Source organism: Nicotiana tabacum, chromosome 7, assembly GCF_000715075.1.
Source record: "Nicotiana tabacum cultivar K326 chromosome 7, ASM71507v2, whole genome shotgun sequence".
Taxonomy (NCBI): Eukaryota; Viridiplantae; Streptophyta; class Magnoliopsida; order Solanales; family Solanaceae; genus Nicotiana; species Nicotiana tabacum.
The window spans coordinates 111,705,076-111,718,666 of NC_134086.1; positions in this window are offsets into that span (position 1 = coordinate 111,705,076).

Below are 13,591 nucleotides of genomic sequence, written 5' to 3' on the forward strand. Positions count from 1 at the left end.
CAAAAATAGGTAAGGAGAATACTTCTCAATGGGTAAATAGAACCTTCCCAATGCCTAAGGTTACTACAAATCAGTCATGCCAAGAAACCCCATCTCAATCAATAGATACAAGCATAATTCCTGAGCATGAAAGTCTTAAGGATCGTGTCAATTTTTCAGGAGGTAAACTATGGCAGCAACAACGTGAGGAAGAATCAGACGAAGGAGAGTTCCTAGAAGAACATGAGGATGTGGAATAAATACAAAACAAAGATCCAGATGTGGAACAACAAAGTGTCAATGGCAAAAATAGCAGAATTGAAGTACAAAGAGCAGAAGAAAGTAACAATGCTAATACTACAGCTGACCAACCTTTCCAAATTGAACAGCCTCTTAAAATCACAACACCACCATCCAATCCTGAACCAAATGTCTCTGGCACTATTGAGACACATGAACCTATAGTCCAAACCTTTAAAGTATGGGATATAGATGATCCATGAGATCCAGATAATAAAAAGGAAGAAGCAAGACAACAACAAATGGAAGGAACTCAGAAGAAAGTGGAATTAAAATTGCAGCAGTTCTTAGGCAATACTAATGCAGGTGATGGGACTACCTTAACTCAAATGTAAGAAGCAGTAACATGCCATAATCCATAAACTACAAAGGAAATGGTCACGATTAAAACTAACGCTAAGAGTAAGGTTCCTACAACTACCAGGAATCAGTTAATCAATCAAAAAAATTATGAAAAAGAGGAGCAGACACAAAGGGCAAAAGGAAGAGATATGGATGCAGAATCTACTACACAGAACTTCATAAATGCTGCTAGACAAGGTGATATCTCACCTAGACAGATGGATAAAGGTAAATCAGCGGGAAGAGGGAAGAAAAAACAACCAAGAGAGAATACTGGGGTGCATATTCCAGGAGTCCAAACAAGAAGAACTCTATCCAAATCAATCAATTGATGATGAATGCTCTAATTTGGAATATAAGGTTAGTTAACACAATGCAAGCATTTGAAAGGGTAATAACATTGGATAGACAACATCAATTCGATTTTATTGCTTTGATGGAACTAATGCAACAGACTAAAACGATTGAGCAATATAGAAGAAGGCTGGGTTTTTAGCAGGTAGTTGTAAATGTTTCAAACAAAGTATGGATCTCCATAGATCAAAAATATGATTTTGATCTTGGCTTCAAAGGAAGCATATTCACATGGTGGAATGGGAGAGCTGAGGAAGATTGCATATTCAAAAGGCTAGACAGATGTTTAGGCAACATGGATCTTCAACAACTTTGGCCAGGCTTGGAGATAAATCACTTATCTAAGATTGGCTCAGACCACAACCCAATGCATCTCACATATAATCCTAGTACTGGTCAGATCAAAAAAGCATTTAGATTCTTAAATTTCTGGATCAAACATGAGTCATTTTTGGATGTAGTTAAGGAGCATTGGCTGGCAGACTCCCATGCAAGTCCATTCATACTTTTTAACCACAAGATGAAGAAACTTAAGAAAGCTCTTTCTACATGGAGCAAGGCCGCGTTTGGTGATATATTTCAAAGGATAGCCAACTTGGAGGAAGTGGTGAAGGTACATGAGACACAATTTGAACTGAATCCAACTGTACAAAATCGTGAAAGGCTCCAAAGGGTGCAAACAGATCTTATTTGACTGTGGGCTTTGGAAGACGAATTTTGGAAACAAAAAGCAGGTATGACTTGGTTCAAAGATGGATATAGAAATACTAAATTGTTTCACGCTAATGTTAATGGCAAAAGAAGGAAGCAACAGCTGAAAAGAATACAAGACATGAATGGGAATTCGTTGGAAGATCCATCAGCTATTGCAGATGAAGCTGTTCTTTTCTTCCAGCAGCAGTTTCATGATTCCACAATTCCTACTGACTTTAGGATATTGGATCATGTCCCAGTAATGTTAAATGAAGTGCAGAACTGTGAGCTTACAATGCATCCAACAATTGAGGAAGTGAAGGAGGCTGTGTTTGGTTTGAATGGGGACAGTGCAGGGGGACCTGATAGATTCAATGGTAATTTCTTTCATGCTTGTTGGGAAATCATTGGGGGAGACATACTAGACATGGTGCAGGCTTTTTTTCTGTGGGTACGAACTACCCAAATTTGTGACTCATACAAATTTGGTCCTACTACCTAAGAAGAAGGATGTCCAGAACTACTCGAATTTAAGGCCAATTAGCTTGAGTAATTTCTCTAACAAAATCATATCGAGGGTTATTCATGAGAGGCTAGTGGATAAAATTCCTAATATTATATCTGATGAGCAAGCACGGTTTGTAAAAGGTAGAAGTACTGTTGAGAATGTATTACTCACTCAAGAAATAATCACTAACATTAGATTGAGGACAAAGGCAGGCCCTAATGTAGTTCTAAAATTAGATATGATGAAGGCATATGATCGACTCTCCTGAATTTTTCTCACAAAGATCTAGAGGAAGATGGGTTTCTCTGAATGGTTTATTGGATTGATTTTTAGGATTGTATCAAATAATTGGTATTCAGTTCTAGTTAATGGCCAACCACATGGTTTTTTCAAGTCAACCATAGGGGTGAAGCATGGTGACCCTCTGTCACCTACACTATTTATACTAGCTGCAGAGGCAATGTCAAGGGGTATAAATGTTTTACATCATAATCTTTACTTTTGTGGATTCGGAATGCCGAAGTGGAGCCCTAAGATCAACCATCTTGCTTATGCAGATGACGCAATCATTTTCTCATGCTCAGATGCTACTTCTTTAAGATTGATTATGGAAGTTATAAATGCTTACGAAGCAACATCTGTACAACTAATCAACAAGGCAAAATCTGTAGTTTATGTTCACCATTCTACAAGGGATGAAGTTGTTAGAAAGATTGAAGTAATAACTGGTATACAGAGAAAGGATTTCCCATTAATCTATCTGGGTTGTCCTATTTTTTACAAAAGGAGAAAAATGGAGTATTATGAAGATTTGATATCAAAAGTGCTGGATAAACTCCAAGCGTGGAAAGGGAAACTATTATCTATCGGAGGAAGGGCAGTACTAATCAGCAGTGTGTTGCAAACCATGACAATTCATCTACTTTCTGCAGTAAATCCACTGGCCTATGTTTTAAACAAACTACATAAGTTATTTGTGAGATTCTACTGGAGCAATTCTATTGATGGCAGAGCTAGACATTGGGCATCTTGGGATACTTTATGCTTACCTAAACATGAAGGAGGAGTGGGATTTCGACCCTTAAATGATATGTCAAATGCTCTCTTTTGCAAGCTATGGTGGAACTTCAGGACTAAGCCATCTTTATGGGGCTCTTTTATGAGTCAAAAATATTTGAAGAAGATGCATGCAACTGTTGTTCCTTGGAGAGGTGGATCACACGTTTGGAGAAAAATGTTGGAACGCAGAGACTCTACTGAACATCTGATTTTCTGGAAACTAAAAATGGGATCTTCCCTATTTTGGTTTGACAATTGGACATGCTTGGGGTCCCTTTACTTTGTAATTCCCCCGGAGTTTATAGTTGATGAAATAATCCATAATGTGAGTTATGTTGTTGTGGAAGGGCAGTGGGATGGACATAAAATTAGAGAAATATTGCCAGGTGACTTAGCTATGCACACCATACAAGCTCCATCAATGAATGATGAACTGGACAAACCTATCTGGTGTTTGGAAACAAGAGGTCAATTCACGGTTAAGTCAGCTTGGGAATATTTGAGGAGAAGGAAAGATCCAGCTACTACACACGAAAAGATATGGGTTAAAGGATTGCCTTTTAAGATCTCATTTTTTATGTGGAAACTATGGAAAGGTACGCTACCACTTGATGATGTAATTAGAAGGATGAGATACTACATGCCATCTAAATATTGGTGGTGTGTAATGCCAAAGGAAGAGATATTAAGCCATGTTTTCTATCGATCACTCACAGCCTTAAAGGTTTGGTCTTACTTCTATTCTCATGCTAGATTATCTCTTGAGGGCTTAAACCTGCATCAGGCTATTGTGAAATGCTGGACAACAAAGGTAATTCCGAGACTCGAACCAATATTCCAAGCACTGCCTAATATAATTGTGTGGGAACTATGGAAAAGGAGGAACAACAACAAGCATGGTGAGGCAGTGTCAACAAATCGAGTGGTATAGCAATACTATTCAATCTCTTATTAAACTAAGGAAGCCAGGCATTGATCGAGACCATTCAGATGGCCTGATATACTTAGAATGATGGAGAAATACACTCCCAAACTAAAGTTCAACAAGGTTTTATGGGAACTTCCTATGACAGGTTGAACAAAAATTAACACAGATGTGGCCTCGAGAGGTAATCCAGGTAGGAGTTCAATTGACTTTTACTTGAGGAATGAGGAAGGAGATCTAGTCTATTCGTGTGGAAAAGAAATTCAAGAGGTGACAAACACTCAAGTAGAAACAAGGGCAATTTTGGAGGCCCTGAAACATTATTTGACTAATGAGATGAATAACATATGGGTAGAAACTGATTCTATACTGCTTAAGAAGGTCATCACAAGGGAGTGGAAACCACCATGGGTTATTGAGGAGGAAGTGAAAGAGATAAGGCAGATGCTAATGCTGTGCAATGGCAGGATAACACATATTTTCAGAGAGGGGAACAAGCTAGCTAATCATTTGGCAAACTATGCTCTTGATCAAGAAGTCATAGAATGCCACTCTTTTCATCATCTGGATACACAAGGCAGAAGACTAGTTAATGGAGACAAAATTCAATGTCCATTTCTGAGAGTAAAGGCTTCGAGGCAGTAGAAGGAGAGGTTAACACAAGGGCAAAGGGGATGATTTCAAATCCTAGGGGAGGAAAGGAAGTCAACAAATGTTATTTTACTAACCTTGGGTTATTTTTTGCAGGAATCGATACTATGCTCAAGCCATGTCACTTCATACGACTTTTATGGGTGGTATTAGTACTTTGTGCTCAATCCCTTGAAGGAGGAAAGGTGACATGCATAAGCTTGAGGAAAATCAATTATTTGAACTGGCAATCCATTAAAAAAATAGAAGGCTAAGAGAAAGAAATCATCAATGCAGCATCATAGTCGAGAACATAAAGTATCCAATAGTGTAGGGAACTCAACAACACACAAAGGATGGACACATGACATCGAGGTCAAATATAGCAGAATCATTGATGAACCCAACATCCATAATGCTGCAGAAGTGACCTGTAGGTGGATATCTTCAATATACAATAGGAAACAAAATGCACATGCAGGGAACCAGTCTTTAGGAATACAATAGAAGGATACAAAGTGCATCACATGGTTCTGACAGCAGGTTGTATCTGAAAATAATGAAGCTTTATTAAAGTTCATCATAAAGAACTTTTCAAATGCAGCAACCTACACAAATCCAATGCACTCTCTCTACTGGTGTGTTAAACAAAGGGAGGGGATCGAGGATAAGTACTCGATAGGAGTAAAAAGCTTAGAAGCATGGTTGCACATGCCAAGAACATGGGGACACAAAGGATTTATGAGACTTAGGACTTTAAATAAAGGAACATTGGCTAGTGTTTTCTGCACAGCTAAGGTTTGGGACAAATCATGGGCCATTACAATTACCCATGGAAGACTAAAAAAAGAAAACTTCATTCATTTTTGAGGTGCTGGAAATTTTGCACAGCAAGGAATAATTATGAGTATCTCAAGCTAACGCATGCCTACGCAGAAATCATCTGTAGTAGGCTTTCTTTAATAGCAAAAAGGCTTGGATGGAGCAACAATGTTGTTCAAAAAGCTCAATCGTTCTTCAAGAGGGAGTCAACATGGCAACCTTCGATGCAGGAAGAATTTGAGACACAATGGGTTAATATGCAGTCAATAATGGAAAAAGACATACACTTTTATGGCAATCAAAGGTTCACACAAATACACAATAAGTTACGCTATTATTGCAAGTGCAGCGACAGGTACAAGATGCGGTTAAAGACAATCTGGACTGAATACTGGACTTTGGATATATTTTCCATAAATTTAACAAAGTCGAAATACACTCTATTATGGGACGCTTACTGCGCAGGACTACATTTTAAACACTTGGCTTATGCTAGATCTAATGTAATATCAATGTTGAATTTCAAACTCAATATTGATAATAGGTTTCAGGTAACCGTCAAAGTTTATCTATTTCATTATGTTAGACCCCCTGACAATGTATTTTATTTATGATTTTATTGGTTATAAAAATTAGCCCTAGGCGATTGCCTAGCGGATCAAAAAAATTACACCCAAAAAAAACAAATATATAATTTATTCCGAATTATATAATCAATTTTGTGGACAAATCTTATTTTATCAAACCTTAGGTTCCAACAAAATCCCACAATTTTCTCCTTAATTTCATGTTAAATCTACCAATAATTCGTGTATTAAACTCAAAAATTGATAGGGATCACTTACCTCTTAATGTTGATGAAAATTTCCCACGAAATTCTCTCAAAATCGCCCAAGACCAAGTGGGAAATAAGAAAAAAGAGACTAAGTCCAGTATTAAAAATTAATTCTGCCTAGTGATCTCTTCTTCGCGATATCAGAAGAAGCCTCGCGATCGCGAATGCATAACTGGCCCAAATAGTGAAGTCCTTCTTCGCAAATGCAATGTTTGTCTCGTGATCACAAAGGCTTGCCCAGCCTGAACTTTGCGAACGTGAAGAGCAAACGTGTCTGACCCCTCCCCCCCAGGCCCTTTGTTCTATAAGAATGCGGGCCCGTATTCGCAAACATGGAGGCTACCAACCCAGTCTTCGCAAACGCGACCCCATGAACAAGAACGTGAAGGGAAAAATGGCATGTCCCCCTAATTCCTTATCCGTGAATGCAACTCCACCTCCTCATTCGTGAAGAAGGAAGCCAGAACCAGCAACATCAAATTTTTAGATTTAGATCCGGGTTGTTCGCAATTCACCCGAGCTACCTGGACCCTAACCAATAGCACTAACAAGTCCATAAACAAAACAAGAACCTGCTCAAACCCTCAAAACACGTAAAAAACATTGAAATCAAGAATTGTACCCCAAAAATAACTTGAATCAACTTGTGAACTTCAAACTTTTCAATTAACTCCGAACGCGTCGAATCATACTTAGACTACTTGGAGTGATACCAAATTTTGCGTACAAGTCATAGATTACCATACAGAAATATTTCCAGGCTTGAAATCCCAAACGGACCGCCATAACATAAAGTCTACGCCAACCAAATTTGAAGAACTAGAAAACCTTCAATGAACTAACTTTCCACAAAAAGCGCAGGAATACTCCCGGATTACCCGAACCCGATACGAGTACACGCCCAAGTCCAAAATCATCATACACACCTATTGAAACCTTCAAATCCCAGTTCCAAGATCGTTTACTCAAAATGTTGACTCAAGTCAAACTTGGCCACCTTAGGCCACTAGTAAGGAGTTAAGTGTTCCGATTTCAACCCGAACCCTTCCAAACCAATACCAACCATCCTCTCAAGTAATAAAGTAGTAAAAGCGCATATAGGGAGTCTTAATTATAGGAATGGAGATATAGGAAGCAAAATAACCGGTCGGATCGTTACATGCAAGGTGGGGTGTGTCCTTTAGAAATGGCAAAAAGGGATACATTCTTGGAGTTGGAAAAATTGAGAAAACACTCAATAACTCAATTGAAAATTTGTATGATGTAAATATCTTGAAATACAGCCTGCTGAGTGTCTCTCAAATATGCTATAATGGAAATAAAGGAAAGCAAGTCAGGTCCTTATTCAAGCCAAAGAAGGAAGTGAGCACCTCAAAGCCACTAGATATTCTCCATATGGATCTGCGTGGACCTGTGAGGATGCCATAAAGGAGGAAAGAAGTAGATCTTCTTTATTGTTTACGACTATTCCAGATTCACGTGGACCTTATTTCTCATAACCAAAGATGAAACCTTTCCAATCTTTGTTGCTTTTGTGAAGTATATTCAAGTAAAAATAAGAGATAATACTGTGAGCATTAGATCTGATCATGGTACCGAGTTTCACAATGCACAATTTGATGAATTCTGCGCTAATAATTGTATAAGGCATAATTTTATTGTTCCCAAAACATCCTAACAAAATGGTGTTGTGGAGATGAAAAATAGGACTCTTGAAGATGTGACAAAAACGATGTTAATTTATAGTGGTGTACCAAAGAATTTTTGGCTGAAGCATTGAACACTGTCTATTATCTGATTAACAGGTGCATGATCAGGTCCCTTTTAAACAAGACCTTGTATGAGCTGCTTAGTGGGAGAAAACCAAAGCTGATTTACCTGAGAACATTTAGATGCAAATACTTTACTCTCAATAATGGTAAGGAAGTGTTGGGAAACTTTGATGCTAAAAGTGATGAAGGAACCTTTCTTAGTTATTCTTTACAAAATAAAGCATACAAGGTTTACAACAAAAGAACTCAATGTGCAGAAGAAAGAGTACACGTAATCTTTGATGAATCACACCACTCAAGTGGGAAAGATTCACATGATAAGGATGATCAAGATGGAGTTAATCAAAGGTCCTTGGAGAAATTACTGATATGGCAAAAAGGAAGGCAGATTTAATGAGTCAATTTAGGGTCTCTAGTGAAGAAGATGCGGCAGAACATCCAACTGATTCGGAGGAACCTTGTCCCTCCATCACAACAACTGAAGCTGAAAATAGAGTTACTGATGCGGTACTGGGCGCTCTTGATGTAGAGCAAAGTGTAATCACTCCTTTGGATTCAGGGATTGATACTAGATCCAAGACAAGAAACATGTTTGCCTTCTCATCTTTCTTGTCTCAAATTGAACAAAAAAATATCAAGGAACAATTGAAATATGCTGACTAGATTGCTTCTATGCAAAATAGCTCCATCAATTTGAGAGGAGCAACGTGTGACACCAGGTTCCTCGACCCTCAGGCATATCACTTATTGGAACCAGGTGGGTGTTTAGAAACAAGCTTGATGAGTTTGGCAATACAACAAGAAATAAAGCCATGCTGGTGGTCCAAGGCTATAATAAAGAAGAAAGAATTAATTTTTTGAAACTTTTTCTCCTTATTCAAGAATGAAAGCCATCAGAATTCTCATTGCTTTTGTATCTCATATGGAATTCAAATTGTTCCAAATGGATGTTAATTGTACATTTATAAATGGATATTTTAAGGAAGAACTTTTTTTCAAACAACCACCTGGTTTTGAATGTCATGAACATCGCAGATATTTCTTCAAGCTTTACAAGGCTTTATATGGATTGAAGCATGCCCCTCGTACAAGGTATGAAAGGTTTTCCAGGTTCCTTCTGGAGAATGGCTTCACTAGAGGGAAAATTGACAACATTCCTTTCCTAAAGAAAAGATGGAGGAACTTGCTGGTTGTACAAGTCTATGTTGATGACATCATTTTTGGTGCAATGCATGATTCTCTATGTGAGGAGTTTGCAAAGCTTATGGGAAACGAGTTTGAGATGAGTATGATGGGGGAACTAAATTTCTTCCTTGGACTACAAGTTAAGCAAACCTCTAAGGTAACAATGATAAGTTAGCAGAAATACATTAAGGAGCTTCTGTAGTGGTTTGAGATGGAAATCTCAAAGACCATTGACACTCCCATTACCAATGCCACTAGCCTAGACATGGATGAACCTGGTTCCCCTGTAAATGAAACTATACAGCAGGGTATTATTGGATCTCTCTTGTACCTTACAGCCAGCAGATCTGATATTGTGTTTAGTGTCACGTTGTGTGCTAGATTGCATTTAAGTCCTAAAGAATTCCATTTGAAAGGTGCCAAAAGAATTCTGAGGTATCTCCAAGGAACGCAGGACCTGGTCCTCTATTATCCCTCAGGAGATAATTTTGACTTAATTGGGTATGTTGATGTTAATATGCTGGTTATCCGATGGATAGAAAGAGCATATCCAGCATGGCTCATTTTCTAGGTTCATGCCTGATTACATGGGGTACAAAGAAATAAAATTTTGTGACTCTCTCTACTATAGAAGTTGAATATGTGGAAGCTTCTTCTTGTTGTGCCAACTGCTATGGATCAAGCAACAATTGGAAGATTTTTATGTTTTTTTATTGTGTGTCATTGCTGTGTGACAACACAACTTCCCTCAATATGGCAAAGAACTCGGTTCAGCATAAGAGGACAAAGCATATTGATATGCGACATCAATTCCTAAGCAACAATGTTGAAAAAGAACTCATCTGTATGAAGTTCTGCAAGACAGCGGACTAGGTAGACGATATTTTCACCAAAGCACTGAGCAAAGAGAACTTTAAAAAGAATTGACTGGAGTTGGGTTTGATTAAGTTAAACTGAGAACCTAGTCCCATGATGACTAGCTATGACAGGTTAGTAAGGTGAAATGCTAAAAGGTGTTTACTGGCAACTATTAACTCAATTCTATAGCCGTTATAGGTAAACATGCATGGCATATGTGTAACAAACAAGTAGCTAATGACATTGCAATTTTTGGAAGGATAATGCTCATATTTTCATAATTAGTCAGGGAACCTGGTTCCCATGACTCAGGTTAGTAGTTCCTCTTACACGCATATGAATTTTTGCACTGCTAGTGTGCCACATCATTAATTGTTTCGGCCTTTTCCCATACCTCTTAAACATAAATGACACACATGTTACAAACCGACCGTATACCATTTTATCAAATCATGTACATTTGAAACTGATACCTCATTTCCCTCTAAATACCCCCAAAAAGGTCAGTCTCTCACACAAGTGTCTTCATCAAACACACATTTTCTTGAAAACTCTCTTCTTGTTCCTTCACTCTCCAAAATCTACCATGTCTTCACCACAATCTGAGTCACCAAAAGCCACCACTAGAATCCTTGTTGTGTCTTTGTCTTATGAAGCACAACTATCAGGATTGGAGCCCCAACCTTTACCCTCTAAAAATCCTAATTTCCAACCAACCACCTCCTACAGTCTCGTCATCCACTCCATCTAGTTCTGGTTCCCATCGCAACCGAAAAACTCAAACTCCTAAAAAGTTTATTTCTTCTCCCTCACCTTCTGCTACCACAGAGAAAATGAAAGTAGAAGGACCTTCGTCCACCTTCCATTTTATCCAAATCATAGAAGAACTGGTGGAAGGACATGAAGGTGTAGAGGTCTCTAGTCAACGTGTTGAGGAAGAAGTTGTGGACAAAGTGGCTATCATTATTTTGGGTGGTAATAAGTCAATATATGGGGCCTATAAAACCCCAATTGTTCAGGGGTTTGATCTGAACATCAGGTTATCATTAGGTAATACTCCACCCACCCTTACTGTTATTGCATTGTTGGATAATGAGGGTGACAAAGGTGAAAATAATTTGACTTTTGTTGTTGAGGGAAGTCTAGTTAGGGATTATGTGTCTTTGTGTGAGTACTAGTATTCAGGGGGGAGAACCGAGGGGATAGGGACCAGGTGCCTCAAAGTTACAAGGCACTGCTCAGTACTACAAGGGAGCTCACAGAGAGGCTTAGTCCCTCTGCCCGAGAGGAGTTCTCTGCTCATACTTGGGATGAAACTCCATGCTCTACTAAACAGCCCCTAGATAGTATTGACCCTCTCTCTTACCCTCACCTTGATGCAGCCCCTTTAGAAGTTATGTACCCCGAGATAAAGTCTATGTTATAAAGATAAGGAGATGAAAGTGAGGAGTACTATGACAATTTGTTTGTAGCCCAGTTTGTCGCTGCTATGAGTTGTGGGATAGCTACTCAAGAGTCTGTTCCTAAAAGGCTCACCATTAGGCATCAAAAAAAGGTTTCTCTTGACAATACTTTAAAAGAGAACAATGAGAAAGAAAAAATAAGAAGACTTGTGAAAAGTAGACTGGTTGATGAGGAGGTTGTACCTCCAACAGCTATTGTTGAAGTTGAGAATGAGCAGTTGAGTGAGGAACCTAGTTCTCTTGTCTATAAAAAAAACTAAGAAGGGTCTCTGTGAAACATAATAAGGTATCATCTGTAAAGGTTGCTGAAATTGGTTGTGAAGAAAGTGTTGAGAAAGACAAATATGGTGAAAAAGAGAATTTTGTTGGGAAGGAAAAAAGTGTTGGAAAAAATAAGTCTCTCAAAAGGAAGCCAAGCGGGAGTGAGGAACCTGCTTCCTCAAAGAAGGCCAAAGTTGAAATGTCTGGGCTTGCACGGAAAGCAAAATTGAAAAAGCAAAATTTTTTGTGGGGCAACGTTTTTGACACCGCTATTCTTGATAATTTTGGAATGAGACAGTTGTTGAATTCTGCAACTTCCAAAAGTGGACTTATCTCTTTACTACTAAGAGTCCAAAGGTCTATGAGGAGGATGTTCACAGTTTCTTTGCTGATTTGTTCACCATACAAGGTGACACAAGAAGGCACTACTAATAGAATACCAACTCATGGTGGACCTAGTTCTTTTGGAGGCACTAGATAGCTACACTCCCATTAATCTACTTGGGATTTTGATTGAACACATTATGAAGTTGGTAGAATTCAAGTATAGAAATCATGAATTGCGGTAATGATCCGGCCAGTCATTTTGAGATCTAGTGTGTCATTCAGCAGTTTGAGATGATGAGTAGCTTCATTTCAGGAATTATGACTTGTACGCATGGTCGGGATTGAATTCCAGGAGGTTCGGAGTTGATTTGGAAAGATAATTCTCATTTCGGAAGCCTTAAGTTGAAAGAATTGACTAAGATTAAATTTGTGAGTAAACGGCCTCAAAATCAGGATTCAAAGGTTCCAACAGGTTTGTATGATTATTTTGGACTTGGGTGTATATCCGGATTGGGGTTTGGAAAACTTGGGAACGTTTCAACACCTATTGTGGAAGTTAACATTTTGGAAGAATTTCATAAGTTTGGGTTGAAGTGCATTTTAGTGTTACCGATGTCCTTTTAGGACTCCGAGTCTGGGAATAGCTCCTTATGGTGATTCTAGTGTTGGGAGCGCGATCGGAAGTGAATTCAGAGGTCAGTGGGTCATTTTGGGGTCATTTGGCTGAAGATATAAATTTGAAGTTCTAGGGAGTTTGACCAAATGTGGACTTTTTGATATCAGGTTCGGAATCCAATTCCAAAAGTTAGAGTAGGTCTGTAATGTCAAATATGACTTGTGCGCAAAGTTTGAGGTCAATCGGATGAGATTTGATAGATTTCGGTATTGAATGAAATAGTTCGAAGTCCTAAAGTTCATCAAAGTTTAATTGGAGTGTGATTCGTGATTTTGACATTGTTTGATGTGATTTTAGGCCTCGAGCAGGTCTGCGTTATGTTATGGGACTAGTTTGTGTGATTGGATGGTGTCCCGGGGGCCTCAGGTGTGTTTCGATGTGGTCTCGGGGCAATTGTGGTAAAATTGTTGTTGTTGGTTTGCTGGTGTCAAAGTTGTTCTTCGCGAACTCGAAGGACCTCATGCATTCACGATGAAGGAAATTTGGACTAGGTTCTTTTGACCTATGCGTTTACGAGTGGGCAGACGCGTTCGCGAAAGGCACTCGCATTCACGAAGGGGAGTTGGAGGCTGAGGCAGATTTGTGCTTCCCGAACGCGAGGG